Source organism: Dromiciops gliroides, chromosome 2 (genome assembly GCF_019393635.1).
Source record: "Dromiciops gliroides isolate mDroGli1 chromosome 2, mDroGli1.pri, whole genome shotgun sequence".
Lineage (NCBI taxonomy): Eukaryota > Metazoa > Chordata > Mammalia > Microbiotheria > Microbiotheriidae > Dromiciops > Dromiciops gliroides.
Window position 1 is genome coordinate 483,916,097 of NC_057862.1, and position 26,896 is coordinate 483,942,992.

At 39.8% G+C, this 26,896-nt stretch overlaps 1 protein-coding gene across 1 annotated transcript in view; it reads left to right on the plus strand.

Annotated features, from left to right (window-relative positions):
• Nucleotides 1-26,896, plus strand: part of VIT (vitrin) — a 166,879-nt gene that overhangs the window by 46,537 nt on the left and 93,446 nt on the right. The window lies entirely within an intron of this gene.

A 26,896-nucleotide genomic window follows, 5' to 3' on the forward strand; every position in this document is an offset into this window, starting at 1 on the left:
AATGTGATTGTATTTTTTTCTGACCAGTTTAAGTTGAGAAATCCTAATTTAAGGCTTTGAGTGAATCTTTGTTATTTTTATGTAATTTTGTGAGGGTTATGAATTTGAAATATTGATTTCACTCATCCGTAGACCCCAGGCCTTCATATTTAAAAAAAGAAAAAAAAAGCCCATCCTTTGAAATGTGAGCCTCTTAGCCCAAACTAAAACATCTCACAAAGACACACAAATCACTTCCATCCAATACATTTAGACAGTGGGGAATATCACAAAGTGTCTAAAGGAGAACAAATCGTTTAACGGTTTCATAATCTCTTTGATGGTCATAATTCAAGAGAAGAATCCCCAAAACATTGTAAAAGGCAATGGAATTAACCCATAATAATACCTAGGCTATCCCAGGACTGTGTGGTATAATGGATAGCATGCTGGACTTGAAGTCAGTAGGGACCTGGGTTTAAATCATGCTTCTGATACTTATTAGCTGTGTGATCCTCATCAAATTACTTAATCTCTTTGATCCTTAATTTCCTCATCTGTTTCATGGATCCAATAATACCTGCATTGCCTCCCTTAAAGGTTTGTTGTAAAGAAAAACACTACAATATTACTTTTTTAAAAAATCAATAAGATAACAAATATAGAACTCATTACACATCTTAAAAAGCTACATAAATGTCAACTATTATTACATTATCTTGACGTCAATATCAAATGAAAACTCCCACAAGGGTGAAACAATTAGGCAGACCAACCAGTAGCCAAGTCTTATTTTCTGCAACTTCTGTTGCTCTCTCTAGTACCAAGCCAAACGTATCACCCTAAGGGACTGTCAGATTATTTCAGAATCATCTGTCCAAAGTGTGAAGGCCTCCCAGGGGAAAAGCAGTTTTTTTCCTCCCTCTCATGACCCAGAAGATAGGGAGGCCATGGTCCTGAGGCTTAGAATCTTGGCCAGCAGTCAAGAAAAGGGTGTCAGGGAAGATGTGTTTACTTGCCTTGGGAAATACAGGACTTGCTAAAACATTGGCATGGTATTAGGAACTTGGTACATGAATAAGTCTTTGGTTCCAGAATGCTGGTAGCTATATATTATAGCGAAGAAAGTGCTGAACTTGGAGTCAGGAGAAGCGCCAAATTTAAATCCAAACTCGTGTTTATTAGTTGTGCAATTATGGCCGTCACCTACCTTCTAAATCTCAGTTAAAATCATACGGGATTCTATGAAAAAGGCAACCTTCAATATAACTTTGTTCGATGATCCAGTTACCATCAGCATCAAAAAGGAAGAAAACATGGAGTCATATGCTCATCGAAGGTGCTAATCTATAGTAGTCAGTGTTATTTCAGCCAGCTGATACTGGGGACCAAATATGAGTATTTCTTAACAGTGACAAGATTCTCCAGTTGCAATGTGGCATAGAGGATGGAAAATTGGCCTTCCAGTTAGGAAGTCCTGAATTTAAATCCTGCCTCTAGAAAACATTGCCATTGACCCAGAGCTAGTCACTTAATTTTGTGGATAGTGGAATAGAACACAAGACTATGAAGTCAGGTATCCTTGGTTCAAATATTACTTCTGACACACATTAGCTGTGTGACCTTGGGCAAGTCACTTAACCTCCTTGTGCCTCAGTTTCCTCATCTATAAAATGATGGTGTTGAATCTGATGGACTATGTGATTCTTTTCAGCTCTAAATCTGTTATCTTGTCCTAAAGTAATACTATATTCATTGCAGCCTGCCTGGGGAATATTTCAAGGCCTCACACATGAATTCTACAATCATTCAAAAGAGATAAATCCTAATTATAAAAGCAAAGCAAATGAAAAATGCTTATCACCTAAACTGCAATGTGAATTTGTATGGACAGACTTGGCCAAGAAGCCTTTTATAGGCATTTTTCTATAGCAAACCACAAATGAGAAACCTAAAGAATATTAGATCTGATTAAGATTTTTTGTTTATTGATTTCATGAAAGAATTTTACATATGCAAAGCAAAACGTAGCCTTAAAGACTTCTCACAGATGAGCTGCCTCTCATAGGTATATCAAAATTGTACAATTTCATGACCAATTTGATTATGGACATTTTGTTCAATAATCTTCCAAGTATTAACATCAAATGAAGTATCTATTCATTGAAAGTATTCATCAGAGTCATGGAACACATCAACATGTCACCATGATTAGAGCATTGATCTTAAGGTCAAGAAGATCTGTGTTTGAATCCTACCTCAGATTCTGTATTTTTTTTTTCTGAAATTATGATCGCCATGATACATTCAACAATGCTGATTTGTCATTGCTATAGCTCTTTTTAAAAGCTAAATTAGGATATGTTTGTTATTTAGTATTTTTATCATTGCAAATGCTATCCTTCTTTGTGAATGAATTGAAATTATTTAATAGAAAATCTATCAAGAGAAAACTATATACTCCTTGGTCAAGGGTCTGATTGTCTTTCCACCAAAGAACAGTCCTTCTTTGGTAGAAGTAAATCATTTGGGGCAGCTAGGTGGAGCCATGGATAGAGCACCGGCCCTGGAGTCAGGAGTACCTGGGTCCAAATCTGACCTCAGACACTTAACACTTACTAGCTGTGTGACCCTGAGCAAGTCACTTAACCCCAATTGCCTCACCAAAAAAATAAATTAATTAAAAATTAAAAAAAAAAGAAGTAAATCATTTAATCAAAAGGTATTTATTAAGCACTTACTATACACTGAACACTATTCTAGGCACTGGGTGGGGTTGGGGGAGTGGTACAAAGACAATTCCTGCCCTCAAGGAACTTACCTTCTAAGATAAAGGCAACTTGTATATGCAGTAAATACAAAATGAATGCAAGGTCATTTGGGGAAAGCAGACACTAGTAGCAACTGATGTCAAGTTGTGCAGGACTTTAACAACTAAACAGAAGAGTTTATACTTTATCCTAGAGCAAAGGTTCTTAACCTTTTTAGAGTCATGAATCCCTTCAGTTGTCTGGTAAAACACATGAACCCCTTCAGAGAATAATATTTTTAAATGCATAAAATAAAATTCAGAAGATCATAAGGGAAGCCAAAGGTTAATTATAATAAAGTTGTGTTTTTCCCATTATCCAATTTTAAAAGCCCCCTGAAATCTACCTATGGATCTTTCAGGGGTTTATGGATCACAGATTAAGAATCTCTGTCCTAAAAATGATAGTAAACCAGTGGAGTCAATTAAGTGGGAAAGTTACATGGTTAGATCTGAACTTATAGAAAAGTACTTTGCAAGTAATATATAGAATGAACTGGAGTAATGAGAAACTTGAAACAGATCAACTAGGAAGCTGCTGCAATAATCTAGAAAAGAGGTGATGAAGGCTTGACCTAAGGTGGTAATTATGTGAGTGAAGAGAAAGGCCCTTCTTGCATAGATATCTACTTGTGTACACTGATTATATGAGATAATTTCCCCTAACCATCCTTTCCCTTCTTTCCCCCTACCCAGTCTATTCCTCATCCCTTCTCTTTCCATTATTTTCTTAAGATCCTCAAGACATAACAGAACCATGACCAGACCTTATCAAATTGAGCTGCCTCTATGAATGCTGACAAAGGCCACTTTGCAGTCTTCGGACTACAAATGGCAGAATGTTTACCAATCTGCATTGTTGAAGGAACTAGACTCACCAACTGGAGTTGTTCCTTTCACAAATGAAACCATAGGTCCAGTATAAAAATTAAAAATGCACCTGGCATTGTGTGGTTTCCTTTTCCTACAAAGACCAAAACCAAAAAAATCCCTTCCCTTCAGGAAGCTTCATTCTAATATCAATATTCTCCTGATGATGCTCTGTGGCCACAAATCATTGAGAACAGTAGTCTCAAAGGAATTAAAGTGATCTCAACAGCTCAAGGGCTAGTGCCAGTTGTGAATAGGATGCAGAAATTTACAAATGACTTGAATCCAAGAAGAATGGAAGATATCATTGAATATATAGATTACTGGAAAGAAGGAAGGGCCACTCATGTAGCAAGAATGAAAGGCAGGGGCAGCTAGGTGGCACAGTGGATAAAGCACTGGCCCAGTATTCAGGAAGACCTGAGTTCAAATCCAGCCTCAGACACTTGACACTAGCTGTGTGACCCTAGACAGCTCACTTAACCCCATTTGCCTCACCAAAAAAAAAAAAAATTCCTATGAGGTAGGTGCTACTATTATCCCCTTTTTACAACTGAGGAAACTGAGGCTTGCAGAGACTAAATTACTTGCTCAGGGTCACACAGTTGGTAAGTGTCTGAGGGTAGATTTGACCTCAGGTCTTCCTGACTCCAGGCTCAGAACTTTATCTACCACATGACCTAGTAGAGGTATATTTCTAGTATACTAGTGATACTCTCTGTGGGAGATTTATGATAAAGTAAAGACACAGTATGGACAGCTAGAGGGCTCAGTGGATAGAGCACTGGGCCTAGAGTCAGGAAGATCTGAGGTCAAATCTACCCTTAGACACTTACTAGCTATGTGATCCTGGAAAGTCATTTAAGCACTGTTTGCATTTATCCACTGGAGAAGGAGATGGCAAAACCACTCCAATATCTTTGCCAAGAAAACCCCATAGACAGTATTGGCATGCTATGGTCCACAGGGTCATGAAGAGTCAGACACAACTGAACAATAACAAGAAAAGACACAGGATAAAAATGTACAGAGCAATGATGATCTTCATTGGTGAGGAGAATATACACAGCGATAAAATTCTGAATCACTCCAAGTACAATATAGGCTCAATTAAATTAGAACAGGGGCTCTTAACTCAAGACCTTTGAACTTTTAAAAATATATTTTAACTGTATTTCAATATAATTGGTTTACTTTGTAACCCTACCTATTTTATTGTATGTATTTAAATACATTATTCTGAGAAGGGATCCATAGGCTTCACCAGACTGCCAAAGGAGTCTATGGCACTAAAAATATTAAGATTCTCTGGATTAGAGGGATAGAGCCTCAGGGCAGGGGTATGAGATTTAAAAAAAACATTAAATAGTTCAGATGTGGGGTGGCTTGAGCTTTGTGACCAAGGTTATGGGGGAAAAAAGAAATAGATGTGAGAGATATTATGAAGGAAAAACTGGCAAAAGTTCATAATTGACTGCATGTCAGCACCAATGAAGAGGAAGCCGTTATCATTCAAATATTCTTTACCAGTCAGTTTTATTTAACAAACCTGGCCTTTTCTGTGGAGTATTATGTAAAAATGGATTTTACTGGAGTTGAATGTCACCATCATATCTTTACAAGACAGCTGACTCAAGTTCAATCTTATTACTCTGCCTACAGACATATTTTTCCTTTCTCAGTATTAATTCTTCCTCCCAACAGCTATAAGGCAAATTTATAATGTCCTTATCTGATTGATGAGCAGGACTAGGCCCAGGAGCAAAGTGACTTTCTTGGGGTGAGTGAAAAGGTGAACAGCAAAATGAGAAGTAGACTGTACTGTTTTGAACACTGAGCATTTGACTTATTGAACCTGACATCATCCTATAATCACTGTGTTATTAGAATAGGCAGGTTCCACAAACCATAGGCAAAGTAGGCAGCGGTAATGTCCATGCCTACAGGGCTCTCAAGGCCCATCAACACTGATTTTTCTGCTCTGGGATGGGGCCTTGCCTTAGGAAAGCCAGTGAGGTGAACATAAGGGATGGATAAGTTAAGTTCAGTAAATCAATAACTCCAAATTTGACAAAGTTACAAATTCACATAGAATTACCACATCAAAAGGGAGCTCAGAGGCCATCTAATTCAATCTGTACTTGTAGCAGAATCTTCTTTATAGTGTCTCCAACAAGTCATCTTCCAACCTTCACCTGATGCCCTGAAGAAACAGAGAACACATTACCTTTGGAGGAAACATGTCCCACTTTTGAAAACTGTATTGGTGGTTTTCCTTTCGTCAAGCCAAAATCTTCATCTCTTCATCTTCCATCCTCTGGAGTCAAGTAAAACACTATTCATCATCCTTCTGAGAACATCTCCAATTCCTTAAACTGGTTTTTATATGACATGATTTTTAGAGCCTTCCTCAAAAATGTTAATACTCTCTGCATGCATTCCACCATCTCAATATCCTTCCTAAAAAGCAAGGCTACCCCAAACTGAACAAGGTAATTCAGATGTGACCTTACTAGGGCAGATGATAATGGATCTACTGCCTCTGTGATTCTGTATACTATGTCTCTCTTACTGCATCCTAAAGTTTCTTCGTTGGCTTTCATATCACATTGTTGATTCATATTGACTGTTCAGCTCACTAAAACCACCAGGTCCATTTGTTTTCAGATGTGTCTATTCATACCTCCGCCAGTTTATATTTGTGAAATTGATTTTTTGTACCCAGAGGTTGGACTTCACATTTGTTTCTATTAAATATTAGTAGATTCAGTCCAATATTCTAGACAGTTGAAATCGCTTGAGATCCTGGCTCTCCTTTGAATGTGTTAGCTATCTGGTTTTCAGCTTTAGGTCATTGGGAAATTTAATAAATTTGCCATCTGTGACTTTGTCCAGCTCACTGATAATAGTTGTAATGACTGGGATGCTATATATTCTCTGCATATACACAGGCCTTCTTGGATAGCATCCTTCACACATGCTGAATTCCATTAAAAAATAAGTAGTCTTTAAGTAGGTGGGCCTCATAAGGAGTCTCATAGAGTTCTTTGAGGAGGAGGTTGTGGGACAAAGGGAGGAGCAGAACAAACTGTTCAAGTAACAGAGTTCTCTTTCAGAAAAGCTATTGAAGTAATGTGGTCTGGTAGACTGTACCACAGGCCTGAAAGTCTGAGTTCTAGACCTCAGTCTCACCAATCAGCTCTGTGGCCCTTAGCCAGTGTCTCCTTCAGTCTCAGTGACTGAGGAACACTGAAGTTCCCTCTAAGATACATACAATAGAGATTTTGTTTGTATTCAGTGACTGGTAGACTATTTACAAACATTAAATAGATGAGACTTCATAACCCATGAACACAAACTTTCTTCCTGCAGCTGGAAACATTCAGAGAAAGAAATAAACAAAAACGTAGTCTTTGGCTTGGCATGATAATCTTTATATTTCCATTTATCAGATCCTATGGTGTTTAGAGCTTGTTCATTCTCCTGCCTTCTTCAGCCTCACCCATTTCTCATTTGTCTCTACTTTTTACTTATCCTCTTGAGAGGTTTGAGTTGAGCATTTCTTTTAAAACAAAGGAAGGCAGGAAAGAAAAAAACAACCTAAATGACATAAGATATAAACTGCAACAATATATAAACAGCAGACATCTAGAGGCTCATTGGAAGAACTGTAACCAGCACAGAGAACCAATATCTGTACCACAGAATTGGAGAATTAAAAAGAACTGTGATGGCCATCTAGTCTAACCCCTAGCTGAAAAAGAATTCCCATCATGATATATCTAACTAGTCATCTGATCTCTTTTTGCAGACCTCTAATGAGAAGGTACCAAACACCTTCCAAGACAACCTATTCCACTTTTGGACAGTTGTCATTGTTAGAATGTTTTTTCCCTGACATCAGGCCCAAATCAACCAATTTCTAGGCAGTGTTAGGCACTGGGAATAGAAGCACAAAGAAATAATCCCTACATTAAAGTGGTTACTTCTAGCATTGCTACTGGTTTTGTCCTGACTTCACTGTCACCAGCCCTACACTGTCCACTACAGCTTCCACCCTCCATTGCTTCTCTACCATCATGCCTTTATCCTAGAACTGATGTTCCCTCCATTACCATGCCTGCTCTACTGCACAAGACCAGGATAAGCTGACCTAGTAGTCCATACCACAGATGATACCTATAATCGGCCACAGCATCAAATTGACCTTCTTGTTTGTTGTTCCTCACACAGCAGCCCATCTCCTATCTCTGACTTTGGACTGATAGTCCCCTATGCCTGTAATTATCTCCCTCCTCATTTCCACTTTTTAGAATGTTATTTCCTTCAAAACTCAGTTCAAATTATATTTTCTATATGAAAACTTTCCTGATCTCTCTGACTGCTAGTGCCCAACCTGCCCCCTCATAATTTGCCTTTATTTTACATAAACTTTGTATATAACTTCTTCACATATTGTCTTTCCAAATAGAATGTAAGCTTTTGGAGGCCAAGGATTTTTTGATTTATGTCTTTGTATCTCCATCATCTAGCAGAGTGCCTAGAACATTGTAGGTACTTAAATATTTGTTGGTTGATCAGATGGTTGGTTGGTTGGTTGGTAATGCTAGCACCTTCCCCAAAGTGGCTTCAAGTTCTCCATGTTCTCTCTTCCCACCAGCTCAATTAAATTTGACCCAGGTGCCAGAATTCCAAGTTGCAGCTATGTTTAAGAGCACATAGAAAATAAGAGCATAATGTTATATAATTATATTTGCATAGCACTTTACAATTTTCCATGCCCTTTCACATAGATGCTCTCATTTGATTTTTACTCTGTTGTCATCTTCTTGTCATCCACATTGGCACATGGACCAGAGAACATACCCTGAAGGACTTAATTCTTTCAGCTCCAGAATTCCTGCCTTGGTCGTCCTAAGGTCCTCATTGGTGAGTGCCTCACTTGTGGCCCACTATACCAAGATTCTTGCTCTAGCCACACTTCATTTTACTTTTCTATCCTCTCTAGCCCATTTGCTGTCATTTTCCAGTTCTAGAACTATAATCAGATCAGCACTACTGCTGCCACTGAAATAGTACATCAATCTACTCTCTTCTGGCTGTACTCACCATCCTTATAACTTTCTAAGTGAAAATATTCCTTCATGGTGATGATTCCCCTTTATGTGTGGCTTTATTAGAATGTAAGCTCAAAGAGGGTAGGAACAATCTTCACATTTGTTTTTGTCTCCTTGGTGTTTAGTAGCACAGTGTCTGGGACATGGGAAGTGCTTAATACTTTTTCATTCATTCATTTATTTATTTATTCATTCACCCTCCTAGAAACCTTTTGAAGAAACTGAAGCTACTAACGGTCATGTGACATAGTCAGAGTCATACAACCAGTAAATGGCAGAGACAGAAGCAGAATTCAGTTCTCTTGACTATAAGTTTAAAATCCTTTTCACTGTAGCATGAGACATAAAAATCACCTGATTGAATCAAGAGAACATAGTAGTAGACTAAGAAGTCACATCTAAAAGTCAATGAACAGGGGGCAGGTAGGAGGCCCAGTGGATAAAGCACCAGCCTTGGATTCATGAGGACCTAAGTTCAAATCTGGCCTCAGACACTTGATACTTACTAGCTGTGTGACCCTGGGCAAGTCACTTAACCCTCATTGCTCCACCCGAAAAACCAAAAAAAAAGGTCAATGAACAGTTCTATGAACAAAAACAAATGTGTCAGGAGAATCTGTGAAGGTTAGAAGGAAAAGGAAACAGACATCAGTCCAGAAGCATCTGAGGAAACCATTAAAATAAGAACTTTATTATGGAATTGGGGATCATAATAAAGGAAGAGATCAATCAAGAATGAAAAAGTCAAAAATGGTGTCCAACTCTTCCAGCCAATCTGGGGTTATCATGGATGCTGAATAATGCATTAATGGATGGCTCTATAATCATCCTGAGAATCCAAGCCTTTACCTGTGCTTACACTATGTACTAGTGACCTCATCTCAGACCCATAACTAGTGTGGAGCAATCAGGCCTTTGCTGGAGCATATCAGACATGAGAGGAGGGTATACTTCTTCCCCATCGTGATTGAATGTCAGCCAGCACACACCATTGTGTGGCAAAACCATTTCAGGACCATCATTTCCAAGTCCAGTCATCACAATACATATCTCGAGAATGCAATTGTTTCTCCCAACTCTCATTGGAATGGGGCTTAGACCATCCCTCTCTCAGAATGACTGAACCCTCAAGTGATCTGTCTTCAGTATCACTACTGCCTGTCCATCATTCATCTCTTTTTGTCTCATGTGAAAATATTCCATATGGCTCTTCCTGAGAGTTATTAAAGTGGTATGTGTTTTATCTTCTGTTCTGTCTTTAGGATGTATCCATTATTTATTAATACATTTGGGTTGCAAAGAAGTTGGTAGCATTTAGGACACTTTCAAGACGTCTCTAAGCATCCCCAAGTTCTAATATTAGAAAAAGCAAGGGGGCAGCTAGGTGGCGCAGTGGATGGAGCACCGGCCCTGGAGTCAGGAGTACCTGAGTTCAAATCCAGCCTCAGACACTTAACACTTACTAGCTGTGTGACCCTGGGCAAGTCACTTGACCCCAATTGCCTCACTAAAAAAAAGAAAAAAAAAAGAAAAAAAGAAAAAGCAAGAATCACGGGAGCTACTATACACCCCCCCTAAAATGTTGAGTTCAGAGATAGCAATCTTTCCTTCATTACTAGCAACCTTTCCTCTTGTGCATTTTCACTTGTGCCTGTTACTGTATACCAATTTTCTGCTTAATGTGGGGGTAGAGGGTGAACCGCAAGTCTCTAAATAAATTTGAACACAGTAATTACTCAACAAGTTCCAAGATAGTACTATTTACTCAGTAAACCTCTTGTATATTCAGATTTGTCTGTCTGGGGTACCTAACTTGCCAACTGTACTCTCTTTCTTGATATCATTTTGTCCTTTTCTACCAAGACTCAGAGTTAATTTTGCCAACAGAGCCCTGGGCAACAGGGCAGCAGGGAAGGAGTGCCTTTCTGAGTTCAGGGCTTTTTCTACTAGGAACACTGCTCCCAGGAATATCTTGCATATCTATCCAATTACCTGGCCTCAGCTATCTTCACACAACACTACCTCCCCACCCTCCACCCTATATATTCTCCTTTACACACCAAAATAATGAGTCATCAAGGTATTCTGCTTTATGTCACAAAAACTTACTCTGTTCCTGTTTGTTGCCCACACCCATGTCATTTGCATTCATTTCAAACTTACTTTAGAATATATCTCTAGGACCCCACCCCTCATCCCCCATGTGTGTGTCTAAGTAAGCCACTCTAGGTTCAGGACACACTCAAAACCATAGCTTATGAGCCACCACCAAGAGATACACTTTTGATAAGCAAATCATAAATTCAAAGCAAAATTCAAAGGAAGAAACTCAATAAAATACCAGAGCAAGTTGACAAGAAAAGAGCTGCTCATACCCAAAGAGATATTTTCTCCCACAGCTACAATATTATCGGTAAATACATGCACACATGCAGAAATATATATGACCACAGAATGTGCATAAGGGTACATATGTAGAAAACATATATATGAAGTCATACAAGGCAATGTATATAACTCAGGCATATGCATAAAGGGTTTGCATTTGGCCAGGGTACGTGTGCCCAGGATAACTCACTGATGAATCAACAATCATTTATTACTCATATCGCTGGTCCTGCAGAGCTGCCTATTCCCTCCATGATGTCATTGCAATCTTCTGTCCTCTGCTGACCATCCTGTCCCTGCTCTTTTCTTGGTGTCATGTCATCTCTGATGTGCATCTCTGCCAGTATATAGTTGTGTTTGATGGTCTTTAAATATTCAAATTCTTTGATCTATCTGCTGCTCTCCACTACCATGTGCTGAGGTAAGACCACAGGCAAGTGAGGGTTAACCTTACTTCAGGCCATAGATATTGATCAGGTGCTAAAATAATCATCCCTTTCCAAGCATCCAGAAAACCAGAAGCCCTAATTTATAATTCAGGCTGTTCTTTTGACTAACCCTTCTATTTCTAGCTAGAGGTCCCCAGCCAACTACCAGATTTGGGTTATAAAATTCCTTTTAAATCCTGTCAAATACTATTTTGGGGACTCCACCCAACAATAATAAAGAAACTGTACCACTCTGGGGTAAGGGAGCCCCCTCAAGTCCCATATTGTTCTTGGTTACCATGAAAATTATACTGAAGGCAAGAACAAAAAATTAGGTGACTATAAGGATTCTTCATTAGATGCTTTGTTCTAAATTCCTGCCTTTAATTATCAATACCCTGGTGCAGCAAAATCAATTGTCTTTGATTAGCATGACAGAACTCACTGATTTCCATTGAAAAGGATGAGATTTGGACTATAGTATTTCAGGTCTTCTACCTATTTTAAATTTTAAGCAGCGTTCCCATTATTCACCCCCCAAAATCAAGGACCTTTGGGATTTCCGTGGAATAAGGTTGTGTGGGAAAGGGAATAGGAGGAAAACCAGAGGTGAAGAAAAAGGAGAAGACATTGTGAAGGCTTTTTGTTTGGTCTGGAAATGGTGAAGAATGCCAGAAACTGAATTTGGTGAGGAGAAATTTGGGGAGGCTTAAGGGGAAGTAGAAGAAGGAAGAAGAAGGAGGAGGAGGAGGAAAAGGTGAAAGAGGAGAAAATAAGAAAGAGGTGCAAGAAAAGAATTTGAGATGAAAGAGAAGGATTTAAGCAGGAAGAGGAGGAGGAACAGAAGGAAAAACCTGAAAGGCCCATGAAGAAAGAGAAGGCAGAGAATAACTTGAATTAAAGAAAGGGAAAAAGAAAGACCAGAAGAGGAGAAGTAAAAGAAGGAGAAAGGCCAGAAGAGAAAAAGAAGACATATGACATGAAAATGTAAGTATGACAGTTTAGTTATAGGTAAGAAGTTAATAAGACAAGATAAAGAAAGTTGAGTGTAACTGTCAAAGTACTAAAGGAGTGCAAAGAAGAAAGAAAGTGAGATTTTTGCAAATGAAGATCTCCTAAAAGCAGCATGCCACTGCTATTCTTCAGTGGAATAACAGCATCAACAAAGGTTTGAGGACCTCACTTCTAGGAAGGTATGAAAACAATGTTTGCGGCAGTGTGTGATGTCTGAATGTAGACTAGTCTCCCTTTTAGAAAAGAAGATAAAAGAGTTCAGTGAATACCTCTTCACCCTCCAGATTATAAGGAGAAGGAAGTATTCCATTAAGGTTGGAGGGGGTGGGGGCAGATTGTTTTCATTAAGAAAGCAAGAAATTGAATAGACAGAGAGGAATGCTGACCTATGTCAGGTTGAAGGGTGAAATGTCAGTCACACAGGAGAAAAAGAGAAAGAACAACCACTGGATACTTGAGGCTAAAAAACAGGTTTGTGGTTCTTCCTGAAGAGAAGAGAGATGGACCCTTTGAAGAAAAAGCTGTTTGTCCTCCAAGCATTGATAATATGGATCCATGGGTGCTGTTGGTTGAGAGATCATCCAGTAAAGGTCAGAAGCAGAAGAAATGCAAACCAAAGCTTAGCAACTCCCCACTGAGATGTAGCAAAGCAGTTGTTTTTCATACTGTTAATAACAGTAGAGGCATCTGCTGTCTTCTAAGGACATGTATCCACCATGTGACAGGGAAGTTCCTAAGACTTGTCCAACTAGATGATTGTCCAAACTACCCAATTCTGTCAGGCAATAAACATGTAGGAAGCACTTACTGTGTGCTAAGTACTCTGATGAGCACTGGGAATAGAAAGACAAAAGACAGCCCCCCCGCCCTCAAGGAACCCACAATCTAATACTAGGAGATAACATGATAAACAAGCTATATACAGGATAAATAGAAAGAAGAAACTGGAGGGAAAAAACTAGAATTAAGAGGGACTAAAAAATGCTTCCTGTAGGTAAGATTTTAGCTAGGACCTAAAGGAAGCCTTCTGATGATTTATGTGGACATAAGAATCAAGAAAATAATGTTGGGGCAGCTAGATGGCGCAGTGGTTAAAGCATCGGCCCTGGATTCAGGAGTACCTGAGTTCAAATCCGGCCTCAGACACTTGACACTTACTAGCTGTGTGACCGTGGGCAAGTCACTTAACCCTCATTGCCTAAAAAAAAAAAAAAAAGAAAAGAAAAGAATGTTAAAGATTTCAAATTTTGGGGCAAAAAACTGAATACCTTAGAAGCATATGTGATATATCAATCACTCCTGTCCATTGAAGGCAAAGGCTTCAGGATAGATGGCAAATTTGGGAAGTGAAAGGTTGGTTAAGTAGATAGTGTCTGGGGGGCAGCTAGGTGGCGCAGTGGATAAAGCACCAGCCCAGGATTCAGGAGGACCTGAGTTCAAATCCAGCCTCAGACACTTGACACTTACTAGCTGTGTGACCCTGGGCAAGTCACTTAACCCTCATTGCCCTGCAAAAAAAAAAAAAAAGTAGATAGTGTCTGAGAATTGAATTGATATCTGGACTATGGCTTTTATACATACACACACATATATGTATGTATAATATACATACACATGTATATGTATGTTTGTATAACTATTTCTTAGCACTCTCTACCCTTTTTTCTGACACTGCCACCAACATTGCTGAAGCAAAAGGAGATTGACTGCATAGCACTGAGGGCCATTTTGTATTTTTCTTTGTTTCATCAGTTGCCAAGACTTACAGTAATTCAGTCACTGTCAGAACCAAAACTTAGACATCAATGTACCTGGATGAGATTGAAGGTAAACCAGAGTCTGAAAGTCAGGCTTTGAGCTGAGGTAACCACTTCATAAATGTAGTGATTCAAGATGGGAAAAAAGGGACACTGTGAGATAGAGAGAGTGGAGGAGGAAATACTAGTCAATGAGCACTGAGAGGTTATGAGTATGCCATATAAACTGGAGAAGAAAGGTGGGTTGAAAAATTGAGGCAGATAGAACAGGTTAAAAAAAAAATGTCCAGAGCAGATAGGTGGTACAATGGAGAGAAAGCTGGGCTGGGGTCAGAAAGACCTAAGTTCAAATCCTACCTCAGAAATGTAGTAGTTGTGTGACTCTGAGCTAGTTACTTCACCCTGTTTGCCTCAGTCTCTTCATCTGTAAAATGAGCTGGAGAAGGAAATAGTAAACCACTCCAATATCTTTGCCAAGAAAACCCCAAATGGGGTCACAAAGAATCATGCATGATAACTGAAAGGACTGAACAACAAACTAAAAGAAAAAAACATCTAGGAACTAGTTTCTGAGTGTCTAGGCCAGATAAAAAGTATGCTCTGGGGCAGCTAGGTGGTGCAATGGATAAAGCACTGGCCCTGAATTCAGGAGGACCTGAGTTCAAATCCGACCTCAGACACTTGACACTCACTAGCTGTGTGCTCTGGGCAAGTCATTTAACCCCCACTGCCTTACCAAAAAAAAAAAAAAGTATGCTCAAAGGCCCAGCTGAATAAACTGGGGATTGATAATGATAACTAATATTTATTAGTATACTTTAAGGTTTGCAGGCTATTTTATACATATTCTCTTATTCTATAGTCATTAACTCTGTTAGGTGATATTCTTATTCCCATTGTACAGATGAAGAAATTGAACCTGAGAGAGTTGAAATGACTTTCCCAGAGTCATTTAGCTAGTAAGTATCTAAGGCAGGATTTGAAGTCAAGTTTTCCTGAAACCAAGTCTAGTACTCTATCTATACAAACTAGCGGCCTCTCAGATCCATGCAGGGAAACACCACCAGTAAGGTGGAGCAGGCAGGAAGTTTGCAGCTAGGTGAGAAGATTGTTTGGTGTCTGGGAAATCTGGCATTAGGAACCAGGAATGAGGACTACCCTGGAGACAGAGAGGTAAGAACCACAGAATCAAGCTCGAAGAGGACTGAGATACTATTTGACCAAGACAGGAAGAAAGAGATGGCAGGAAGATTCCTTTCCCATCCTTCACTAATGTGGGTGGAGCTAGAAAGAGGAATTTATGTAAAACCAGCTTCAATAATTTCTCCCACAAAGACTATAGATACAGTTACTCTCTCTTTAAGAGGCTATGAAACTTTGTACAGTTACAGTTTAACTGCTATTTTTTGATGGGTCTGTGTGGAGCTAGAGAGTTCTGTCATCAGTGAAAAGATAAAGAGATTAATTGTCTTTTTGAAGTTACCTGTCATGGCTAGAGAAAGACTGTGGGAAAAGAGAAAAATTATTCCCTAAGAATTGAATGTAACCCTTATATTGATAATAAATAAGAACAGGATTCCTGTGAGATTTGGGCTACAAATCTTGAGAGGTGTCTTGGTGGGACTGTGTTCCAGAAATGACAAGAAGTCTTCCTCTTCCTCCTCCTCCTCTTTTGCCTCCTCCTTCTCTCCCCCCTCCTCCACCTCCTCCTCTTCTTCCTCCTCCTCCACAGCAACAAGGATTTTATTAAGCACTTACTCTATTTCAAGCACTTTGCTAAGCACTGGGGATACAAATAAAAGCCAAAATGCATTCCATCTTCTCAAGAAGCTCATACTCTAACGTAGGGACAACATGCAAACAACTATGTACACATAAGATATAAATAGTATAAATGGAAAGTGATCTCGGAGGTGAGGCACTAGCAATAGAGAGGAACAGGAAAGGTCTTTTGTGGTGAGTAGGCCTTAAAGGAAGCCAGAAGATGGAAATAAAGAGGACTTGGGGGTAATTCCAGGCTTGGGGGAAGCAAAAGGCATAAAGATGAGAGAGTGTGTGTCATGTGTGAGAGATAGCAAGAAATTCATTGTGGCTGGATTATAAAGTATGAAAAGATAGGAAGGATGCAGGTTATTAAGCATTTCAAAAGCCAAATAGAAGATATATTTGATCCTGAAGGTAACATGGAGTCACTGAAATTTATTGAGGAGGGAGATGACTTAGTCAGAGCTCTGCTCTAGGTAGTTAAAAGGATGGATTGGATTGGGGAGAAATTTGAGGCAGGGAGACCAACCAGAATTCTATTGCAATAGTCTAGTCATGAAATTGCAGGAGCCTGCTGCAGGGTGGCACCTATGAGAGTGGAGAGAGGAAAGTGTATGCAAGAGATACTGTGAAAGTAGAAACAAGAAGACTTGGCAACAGATTGATGTGTTCGATGAAGGAGCTGAGGATGGCACTGAGGTTCTGGCCTTGGTGACTAGACAAATGATGGTGCCTTCCATAGTAACAGGGAAGATAGAAAGAGGGGATGGTTTAGAGCAGGGCTTCTTAAACTTTTTCCACTTGTGACCCCTTTTTACCAGAGAAATTTTTACATGCCCCTGGGTATATAAGTATATAAAATCAGTATACATAACCTTTTACTGTTACCAAATTTTTCACAACACCCACATTCAGTTATGTGACCCCCATCTGGGGTCTCCACCCACAGTTTAAGAAGCTAGGGTTTAGAGTAATGGTAATAAAGATGATTCTGTCTATGATCTTGCTCACAGCTAAAACTTTGTAAATATCTTTGTGTTATTATTGGTTATATTCTTATATAGGTAGTAACTTTGATGTTTATTCAACCCTAGGTATTGGGGAAGATACGTGTGTGTGTGTATACATATATATATATATATATATACACACACACATATGTATACATATACATATATGTGTATATATATCTCAACATGTATACACTAGACAACATCTATATAAACTCATGTATATACTTATGTGGAAGGGGGAGACAGAGAAGCAATTAATTATTGGGAAAAGGGTTATTCCAGTTTGTTAAATAAGTAGTATTTAATAAACTGGGTTGAGGATTTAAAGCTAATTTTTAATGAGAAAAATGTTACAATTTAAATAATTAATAAAGAATCATTAAAGCATATCCCTGGATTACCTTAGAACTCAAGATGAGAGTTAGGAAATGAGCTAGTAGCAGGTAAAGAGGGAGGTGATCACCATACCTGGGCTATGTGTCAAGGCAGTAAACCCATAATTCTATTAGACCAGTGATTATAATTAACAAGGAGTATTTAGGTGCAACAGAACGTAGGTAGAGGTCTGGAGTGACTAGAAAGAAACCTGGATATGGTGAATGCTCATATGAAGAAAAAGTGGGAGCTGTGAAATGTAAGGTACACCTTTCAGCATGAGAGAAGACAGTGACTTGGTGGGACTGTGTTCCAGAAATGACAAATCTTCCTCTTCCTCCTGCTCCTCCTCCTGCTCCTCCACTTCCTCCTCCTTCTCTTCTTCCTTTTAAACCTTTTTTTTGGGTGGACAAATAGAGAACCCTAGCAATGATGTTGGAAAATTCTCATGAGCATGAATGTAGCAGAATGCAAACTCCCTTATGAGGTCATCATGGCATGCATGGAGGGAGGTTTTGTGAACTGTAGCTAGTACCCACACCTGGTGTGTACCACTATGAAGCAAGCAACGATAAGATAGGGTTCTGTCTGATATGATGTGTTTGAATTATGACATAACTAAGTTTGCTTTTAGGTTTTTGTCTCTAAAGGAAAGAGCTTGGTGGGATGCCAAACAACCTAACAGAAACACTAAGCAGTAGGTATTAAGTTTTCAGATAAGTGACATGGCCAATAAAGTAAGAATAAAGTTTTATAGAATATACAAGGATTAAAAATAATTTGTATTTATATGGCATTTTCAGTTTTGCCAAATGATTCACTCAGAACCCTATGAGGTAGGAGTACTAGTATTATTTGCCTCTTTTCCTGGTGAAGAAACTGAGGATTTGAAAGTTAGATGGCTTGCCCATGTTCCCATAGTTAGGGAGCATCTGAAGCACATTTTGAGTCAAATTTTCTGACTCCAGGTACCTCACTTTATCCAAAATCTCATTCCTCCTCTCAATGAGGACACAAGGACAGAATTAGGACTTCTGGATAAAGACTCAGGTCAAGGATACTTGGGCATCAGAATTCAGAATCTAGACAGAGAACAATGGAAAACCAGTGGCAATAGTATATTGATACTGGGGCAGCTATGTGGCGTAGTGGATAGAGCACCAGCCCTGGAGTCAGGAGTACCTGAGTTCAAATCCAGCTTTAGACATTTAACATTTACTAGCTGTGTGACCCTGGGCAAGTCACTTAACCCCAATTGCCTCACTAAAAAAAAAAATAGTATATTGATACTTACAGAGGTGTTCTAAGAAAAAAAGCTCCACGAATGTTCTCTCCAGGGCTAGAACTTAGACTAGGCTTTGGGTAGAACTGAGCCCTAGGAAGGACGAGGTAAGTATACCTGACACCTGGCCAGAATTGAGGCAGCTAGGTGGCACAGTGGATAGAGGGTTGGATCTGCAGTCAGAAAGACCTGACTTCAAATCCAATATCAGAAATTTATCAGTTGTGTGACCCTGGACATGTCACTTAACCTTTGTTTGCCTCCATTTCCTCATCTATAAAATGGGGATAATAATCACACCTACCACCCAGAGTTGTTGTGAGGATAAAATGAGATAGTATTTGTATTGAGAGCAAAGCATTTTGCAAAGAACTATATAAATGCTAGTTATTAATATGGCTTGTAGTGGCAATGGGGTAGGAAAGGACAACAGAGGGAAAGGATCTGGAAAAAGAGTTGCTCTTAACAGTCAGACATGAAAATTTGGACATTTGCCATCACAAGGTAGTATCTCCATATAATTTGCCATCACAATATAATTTAACTTTATTGCACTCCAGTTCATATATCCCTCCTCTCTTATAAGAAAAAGTCAAGAAACAAGAAGAAATATTCCAATTTGGTCTCTCCAAGAGTGAAGAGAGATCTTGAAGAGACATGAAATTAACCCTACAGAATCACACCCAGGACACAGACCAACCAGCCAGTTTTAGAGGGAGATCATACCAGCATCACGAGTTCAAAAGTTATCCTCAAGGGGGAAAAAAGCCTAAAGCACACCCCAGGTCCCAGAATTTTGGTCAAGCGTCAACCTTAGGTGGGAAGAATGAAACCAGCAAAACTGTTTCAAGCACCAAACTAAAATTTCTTAACTCAAGCTGCAAATTGTTTAAGCCTGTGAGCAAACATGGACTGCTGGATTCCCAAGGGAAGGAAGGAGTTCCAAGCTGGCCCAGGACCAAGTCAGCCAAGGTTGGCTGGGAGGGCAGGGTAAGGAAAGAGATGGGGCTCTGGTTCCAAACCTCTTTAAAGACAGAACGAAATGTAAACATGGCCAGCATAGGTAGGTAAGGGTTAAAAAGAGTCAGATTGTTGGTACAGCTGGAAGTCATTAGCAGCTGAGACCATCACAGAAACTTAGAGAGGGAGTGGGTGGCCTGGCCACTATTCAGAATCCATTCATAGAATCTTGGAGTTGGAAGGAAAGACTCTTAGAGGTCATTCAGTCCAACCTCCCACCCCATGCAGGAATCTCTTTTACAATATGCCTGACAAACGATTACACAATCTCTGCTTAAAGTAGAGACAGGAGTTCACTACTTGAGTAGGCAGCCTTTCCCATTGTTACACAGATGACCTTACTCTCCTCCCTGGAGAAAAGCATGGCAACTCTTCTCCCTCTTCTCCATTACGGCCCTTCAAATATTTGAAGATGGCCATAATATCCACCACCAATGCCTCCACTCTCCCAGATATTCTCTTCTCCAGGCTAAACACCTACTGTTCCTTCAACCATTCCCTCTACAAAAGAGTGATGGATTTCAAGCTAGAAAACCTGCATTCAAGTTTCAGTTCTTTTACTTACTATTGATGTGACCTTGGACAAGCGTCAACTTTCTTGGCCTCAAGTTTCCCATCTGTAAAATGAGTGGGCTGAACTAGATGACCCCTGAGGTCTTAAATCTATCTAAACTCTAAATCCACGATTCTATAATGAGTTGTGGGCCTTCGAAGGCACTCTACCTCATTAGAGTCCCTTTCAAAATGTGACACCCAGAATTGACTAAAATACTTCAGGTATTCAGGTGACCAACATATATGGAACCAATGTAGGTTAGCCTGGGAAGTGATGCTTGGCTCCATTGGCAACTAATTTGGTTATTTCTTCAGTGGGGCCAGTACTAAGAGTTTCCCTGCAACATTTACCAGGCCTTTGCCCCCAAAAGACTATTGAATTAAATTGAATAAAACTCTTTTCACTTTCTGCGGATGGTGATTTATTTTGTAGATATTTATTTTTTGTTACTTTGTAAATACTTATAAGAGTATATGCCACTTCCCCAAATGGAACATAATCTCCTTGAAGAGAGGAACTTCTGTACTTATTTTTATGTTCCCAACCTCTGGCACAAAGTAAGTGCTTAATAAATTCTTACTGATCGATAGATTGATGATGATGGCAGTAGTAATAGCAACAGCAGAACAGGGTATGGCAGTAGTCATCTCAATTGTATATTCACCAAAGGAAGTGCCAGCATAGGGTGAGATGAAATTTCAAAATGAAATATACTCATTGCCACCCATTCCCTTTGCTAATCCCAAAACACCACTTTCATTACATCAGCACCTCTCTTCAAAAAGGTTCAATGTTTCCTCATTGCCTACAGAGTAAGTCCAAACTCTTTAGCTTTGCATTCAAATTCTTCTATAATCTGACCTAAATTCACTTTTTCAACCCCATCTCATGCAATTACGTAAATCCTACATTCTAGTCAGGCTGGTTATCTCACTGTCCCCTAAACGAATCTTGAGGTGTCCAGTCTTTGCATCTTTATTCATGCTATGTTCTCCAACCAGAATGTTTGCCCACCCTTATTTCCACCTTTCTAAATCATATCTATCCTTCAGCATCACACACACACCCACCCACTTTTATATAAAGTCTTCACCAAACATCCCAGAACATAGTGAGCTCTTCCTATTATGAAACATGCTTAATATCTGTACCACATGTTTGGCACTAACAGTATACTTTATTGCTCAATATTAAACTTTTTATATATACATATTTTATGTTTCCAACTAGATTTTAAGTTCCTTGAAAGTAGGGACCATTTCTTTTATTTCTTTGTATGTTCATAATGAAAATTCACCAACCTAACCTTATCTCCAAATGGTCCCCAATCTGTACTCCCAAGCCAGGTTGGCCCCACCATCCTCCTTGAGGCTTACTCTAAGTGTCATGCTTATACTTAGTTTCCTTCTCTCCCCAAAGTGTCTTTTCATCACCTCTGCAAATTCAACATGTAGGGCAAAAGGGGATGCAGCTGTTTCCAAAGAATACTACCCACAAATGGTTGTTGTTTGTCCTTCATTCTTGAAGAGGATCATGACATCAGGAGGCAATGTCATGACTTGCAGTGAATTGGATGTGAGGGAGGGCTGTGCAAAGTCATCATCCTCATTCTCTCCTCCAGAGTCATCTGGATCCTGTAGCAAGATATACATCAAGACAACTGGAGATGGCTCCAAATGTTTGAGGCAATTGGGGTTAAGTGACTTGTCCAGGGTCACACAGCTAGTAAGTGTCAAGTGTCTGAGGCCAGATTTGAACTCAGGTACTCCTGACTCCAGGGTCAGTGCTCTATTCACTGCACCACTTAGCTGCCCCACCAGTTCACACTATGTAACCATCAAAGTTATATCCCTCCACCAGGCTGCCCCTACCTTCTCTAGCATACATTGATCTTATCTCTGCAGGCTTATAGCATTTACTGTCTGTTGTTGAGATGCAATTATTATCCCCATTTTATAGTTGAGAAAATGGAGACAGAAATTAAGTGACTTGCCCAGAGTACACAGCTAGGAAGTATCTAAAAATAAGATATGAACTCAGGTCTTTCTGACTCCAGACCCAATGGTCTATCCACTGCATGGCTAACTACCTGTAAAGAGTCAAGGAACTGATAGAGAGACTACACTGTGATGTTTAAAATCTAAATGTGGGGTCACCTTAAATTAAAAGCTTTAGCACCAGTCTTTGGGCATTAAGCATTTATTAAAGCATACCAGGTATTCATGTGGAGTTCAGAAAGTTAAGAAAAGGCCTATCTAGGGGCAGCCAGGTGGCACAGTGGATAAAGCACCAGCTCTGGATTCAGGAGGACCTGGGTTCAAATCTGACTGCAGACACTTGACACTTACTAGCTGTGTGACCCTGGGCAAGTCACTTAACCCTCATTGCCCCAAAAAAGAAAAACAAACCAAAAAACAAAAATAAAACAGAAAAGGTCTATCTAGCCTAGAGTTCCATCCTGGTCTGGTTCTTCCTCAAGTCCTCTGTCAGGAGCCTGCTTTAACCATGAACTCTTCTCAAACTGAGTGTGGAAGCTTTTTTATAGGTCTGGAGTAGAGGCGGTCCTTACACACTGCTTCAAGCTGATTGATAAACATCATCAAATCTATTGGTTCACAGGACTTGAAGGTGGTCTCGAGTTGAGTCCTTAGCTTCTGAGAATAATATCTCCTTAAGGGCCAGCCAGGTGTGGTTACAATCTAATTAACTTGAAGTAGACTAATCAACAAAGTGAATCGCTCTCACTTAATTCAATCAGTCTAGATTAATCTCCAGGTGGGCTTTTGAGTATCTACCAAAATCCCATTATTTTCTCACAACACCAAAGGTCAAGAGGAGGACACAAGAACTTGTAATTCTGGAAGTCTCCTTGCCAGGGTTAGTTGCTTCTAAATCTATTCATTCTACTTCAAAATGGGTTTGGTGGGACCAGAAACAATCAGAAGTCCCTGCCAGCAAGCAGGTGGTAAGATCAAGACTGGGAAAGCATCACTCTCAAAAGATACTAATTCTCAATGAATACTAAATTCCATACCCCAGACACCAATGCCAGAGTTTTTGTGCTTGTACTGATAACTAGCCCTATAAGAAGTCTGAATTGAAGTTCTAGGGAAAAATGTGTCTTTATATTTGCTCAAGGAAGGGATTAATGGCCCAGAATTCTTGGATCTAAATGTATCCTATGTCTGGGAGCACTTGTGGAGTTTAAGAGGATGGCAGGCTCATAGTTACTCAGTGGATGTTTTGTTATTTTAATATACATTATGTTCTCTAGTTGTCCAGTATTGCTTATACACTTATTGAGTCTATTCTCCAAATAAATGCTACATATCTAAGCCAGTTTATCTCATTCTATGCCAAGTTGGCATCATTATACTAAAGTGATATGACTAATGTCATATCATAGTGAAATACAGTGGAGTCGCATCTTACTTGGGGGTTTGGTTCTAAATTGGGTATAGTAAAAATTGCCTCCTCTTTACATCAGATCTCCATGGTGAACAGTCAGGGGCATGTTGAAATAATGAATGTTAAGGGAGTTGGCAGGCAAGAGCCATCATTTCAGTACCAGGATTGGCTCAAAAGACTAAGTCAGCATGCATTTACTGAGCACCTACTATGTGCCAGGCACTATGCAATACAATAAAAGGTTATAAACAGTTGGTCCAGGGCATGAAGTAGGAATGGGAATGGACTGCTGCTGATTGAGATGCCCCCATTCCTCTGCCTAGTGTCCCACTGAGGCCTCTCTCCCCAGGAGTATAGCACTTCCTTCAGATGGATGGGAGTGAGAGAGGGAGGCAGGCATAAGTATCACCTGGTGGGAAGGGGATATTCAGCTTTCAGAGCTGGACATAAGATTCACAGCTCCCATCTCACTCTCACTCCAAAGCATATATGGACATTGAATAGAATGACTGATGTAATCTCCTACAGTATTTAAATTATTATTCTCTCTCTCTCTCTCTCTCTCTCTCTCTCTCTCTCTCTCTCTCTCTCTCTCTCTCTCTCCCTCCCTCCCCACCTCCTCTGCATGTGTGTCTACATCTCTGTGTGTATGTCTGCATCTATCTATGTCTCTGTCTCTTTCTCCCCCTACCCCCCATCCCCTCCCATCCCTCCTCCCTCTGCTCTCACCTCTGTCTCTGTCTCTGTCTCTGTCTCTGTCTCTCTCTCCCTCTCCCTCTCCCTCCCTCCCCCCATCTCTCTTCTTCTATTTCAATATCTGCCTATCTCTCATAGTTGAATTCAATGTACAAATGTGACTGTATCGTACAGCAAGTTCAAAATGAGACAGGGTTAGCCAATGCATTGGGAGATTAGCCACAAGTCCGCACTCCTCTTAACAAAAGTCACAGACACATAAAGGCTGAAGTCAGAATTGAAGGTCACTGTCTCTCTGGTAACCATACAGAATAAACACAACATTCAATCAAGGCTTCTACACTTACCAGGGTCAGGTGGGACTCCTTAGTGAATGGCTCTCGGTGCCACCTGGTGGTTTAAAAGTTTAAGTGTCATGTTAATGTGAGCTGTTATTGTTGATTTCATCTACTCTCAGGAGAGAGGGTGTGCTCTTCTTTTGACACTGAATTTGGCAGCCCAGGGTGCTTTGGGGAAGAGTTATGAACCAAAGCATGTTGTCTGAACCTTTTTTCAAACTCAGGTTTGATTAGTCTCCCATCAGAGGTCCTTTTGTGGCCCTTTGCAATCCTACCTTACTGGGAACTTGCTCCACCAACACAGATAACCACTCACTTTAGAGGGATTCTTAACCATTTTGTGTGTGTCATGGAACACTTTAGCAGGCTTGCTGAGTCTATAGACTTAAAACAATACTTTTAATGAATTTTGTTAAAAAAAATAATTAGGATTACAAAAAACTAAATTGAAATAGTTATCAAACTATTAAAAGTTCCACCTTCAGACTTCCTCTGAAACTTATCCACAGACTACTTCGGTCCATGGATACCAAGTTAAGATTATCTGCCTTAGAAAATGAGTTGAGGCTCAATGAAATAACTTACCTATAGTCACACAGCTAAAAAATGTCAGAGGAAGGATTCGAACCCTAGCTCCAAGTCCACTGGGCAGCTGGGTGGCACAAAGGATAGACCACTGAACCTGGAGTCATGAAGACTCATCTTCCTGAGTGTCTGGCCTCAGACACTTACTAGCTGTGTGACCCTGGGCAAGTCACTTAACGTGTTTGCCTCAGTTTCCTCATCTGTAGAATGAGCTGGAGAAGGAAATGGCAAACCACTACAATATCTTTGCCAAGAATAGGGTCACAAAGAGTCAGATACAACTGAAAAATGACTGAAAAGTCCAGTGCTCATCCATTATGCCTCATGACCTCTTACCTCGTTCTTCCACTTATTTTCTCTAAGAACTTTCTGATTGTTCTGCTTCATGTTTCCTGAACATAGGCCAGGAGAGTCTAAACAGAAGGCTTTGCTTCTAACAGCATTTCAAAGGATAGCTTTGACTCTTTTGAAGTTCTTTGTAGTCTTGGCCCTGGCTACACTAAAGTAGATTGGCAAAGAGCTCCTTGTGCAAGTAGAGGACTGGAGCTAGATGAGTAGCCTCTAGAACTGTCCATTTAGTGACTTAAGGCATTAGAGAATTATCTGGGGTGGGGGGAGAGTGGAGGGAGGGGGAGTGGGTATTGATGTCTGTGTTTAAGCAAAATTTGGGCAGGGTTGGTGGGTTTGTTGTATTTTTATTTATAAGAATGCCTTATAGGTTTTTTTCTCCTTCAAGGGGACCCATGGAACATCCAAATTTATAACTGACTTTTATGAAAATTTCCACATTTGCAAAGTACACTTATTTTCTCACTTCAACTTCACAAGTGAAGTAAATATTATAGCTATTACTATTCCCATTTTATAGAAGAGGAAGCCAAGGTTCAGTGAGGTTAACTGGCTCCCCATCCACTCTACCACATGCAACAGTACAATCCTGCTCTTGTCTTAATATATTTAAGGCTCCAAAGGCAGGTCCAGAATTTTTTAAAAAATAATAGATGACAGGCTATCAAGACCTACCTTCTAAGAAAAAAATTTGATTTATTTTGGGTTTCCCATATCTTCATTTCCCAATATATTCTTCCCCTACCCAGAGACTGATCCCTTTTAGTAAATAAAAAAGAAAGGGGCAGCTAGATGGCACAGTGAATAGAGCACTGGCCTTGGAGTCAGGAGGATCTGAGTTCAAATCCGGCCTCAGACACTAAACACTTACTAGCTGTGTGACCCTGGGCAAGTCACTTAACTCCAATTGCCTCATATAAATAAATAAATAAATAAACAAACAAATGAATGAATGAATAAATAAATAAATAAATAAGAAAGAAAGAGGAGTTGACAGCAGTTCAGCAAAATTAATCCACCCAAGTCCCATTGTACATGTAGCACGACACATCCGTGATTACCCCCCATTTCACTCCCCCCCAAAAAAGAAGAGGGAAAGGTGAATTCTCTTGTCTCTTCTTTTAGAAGTCACCTAGAACCATCTTTTGG